The sequence below is a fragment of the Adiantum capillus-veneris genome, chromosome 8 (genome assembly GCF_014529385.1).
Source record: "Adiantum capillus-veneris isolate H3 chromosome 8, ASM1452938v2, whole genome shotgun sequence".
Lineage (NCBI taxonomy): Eukaryota > Viridiplantae > Streptophyta > Polypodiopsida > Polypodiales > Pteridaceae > Adiantum > Adiantum capillus-veneris.
Window position 1 is genome coordinate 38,047,496 of NC_140938.1, and position 2,232 is coordinate 38,049,727.

Here is a 2,232-nt window from a genome sequence, read left to right on the forward strand (position 1 = left end):
TGTTTAGATGTGATAGAACGTGGATCGTGAACCATGTACCTCATCAAAAAATTTTGGCCGAGATTGGAGCAGTAGGTAGCTGGTACCATTTGGAACAACTTTTCCAAAAGAACTATATGCAAAAAAGTTGCAAAAAGTGGTGAAAAGAGCCAAAAACCGAACATTCTCAAAACTATCACAGCAAATTGTAGAAGTCAATTTTGGTTGGGCAAAACTGATCCAAATCCAAAAATTCTTTGTGGGGCAAGCTACAAAGATCATAAGCTATCAGCACACCAAAGATCAAGTCCAAAAGTCGTAGAACATGGATCGCGTTCCATGAATTTTTGGACAAAAACTTTTCCAGCCTGTAGAAGAGACCATTGTGAACAAAAGTCCCGAAAGAAGCATAGTAAAAAAAGTTACAAAAGAGCAAAAAAAAGTTCAATATGAAAACCCTAAAACAGACCTAGGGATTGACTTTTCCCTGGCCTAAACAAGTCCAAATCATACAAAAATCATACAACAGGGATCATTGAACCAAGTTGTGAGTCAAGTTCCATAACCATCTGACACAGAGGTACATGGATTGCAATCCATGTTCCTATGTCACAAACTGATACTAAACTTACACCATATCTAGAGGACATCATGAGGAGTCTAGTGGTCTTTTCAAAACTAAATTTGGATATAACAAACCAGAACAAAAGCCCAGAACTACCAAGTACTTTGAGCAAGTGCCAAAATTGACCTAACTTTCAATCTAGAGGTCCATTTTAAAACAAATTGATACCATAGGCCTACTAGGATGCCTAAATCCAAACTTTTAGGGTACCCAAAACTATTTTCCAGAGACCAAAAAGCCACAAATTCCTAACTTTTGAGAGACCTTACCAGGGGCAAAAAGGGATAAGTTGCAATAAGCCAAAGTGGTCTTGTAAGAGACTATCTTAGAGTTTTGAGTGAGTCTTCACCATGATAAATCATCCACCACCAGGGTTCTCTACTCCCCTCAGAGACATGAAAAGCGCAACAAACGCTGCATTACCGACAATAGGGGGATTGGGGGAATACATAGAGGAGAGACATCCTCTCATCAACAAGCCGAACGTGAGATTCATCAAAGCCAATGAATCCATGAAAGTGCTCACAGATTATTCTCATGAAGGCTTGTATAGGTTCACAAATGGAGATCCATATATCTTCTACAAGTGTATAGAACCCAATGCTACAGAGTTGACCACCCATAAGAACCTCTATGCATTCACATATATAGCGGCCCACGGAGTCCAAGTTTTGATGGTAGATAAGTGTGTAGAACCCAATGCTACAGAGTTGACCACCCATAAGAACCTCTATGCATTCACATATATAGCGGCCCACGGAGTCCAAGTTTTGATGGTAGATAAGTATGCAAGAGAGTACAAATGTATCAATCCAATTGACTTAGAACAATACACATACAAGGGTACTCCAATCTCTACTTACTTTCAACCAATAAGGATGCCAGAGCACATGTCTAAGAGGATTCTATTGGGATTTTCTCCAAGACGAGGGGAGAGAACCAGAGACGTCTTTCCACAAGACCACAAATTGGTAAGATTGGTGACTGAACCACAACTGTTAAGACCATATTAAGTGGCTCAACGTGTCAAGACAAAGTACAGTGGGTCATGGGATCCATATGCTCATGTCTCACTCTTCAAACAAGTTTTGAGAGCTGAACAAATTGCGGATTTCCATACTGAGTATGAGGGATTTGGGCTGACATTAGAAGGAACGGCTTTGACATGGTTCCAACCTCTAAACAGAGATGATTTTGCAAACATAGCACAACTCTTACAAGAGTTTGTAGAGGAGTTATAAAAAGGGGGAATCATACACAAAACAGTGTCTAAAATCTACGCTTTCAAACAAAAAAAGGACAAAAAGGTGAAAGAAGCTCTGCTTCACTTCAAACAATACATAGAGATATGCCCTCTGAGAGAGTTACCACAAGATGAGAGGCTATCAATTCTCTTAATAGAGGGCTTGGTGAACAAAACTCTAAAAAAGGACCTACATTTGAAGAGATGCACAATGTTTGAGCAAGTCACTAGAGAAGCTCTATATCTAGTTGCCAATTGTAAGGCCTACGGAGAGGTGACCGAAGATACAGTTAATGTGACTGGTATTTCCCCTTCTCCAAAGAGTGAACCTTCTACGATGTAAAGCTTTGACCAGGTGGTTGAGGAGGTGATTAGAAGAGTTAAT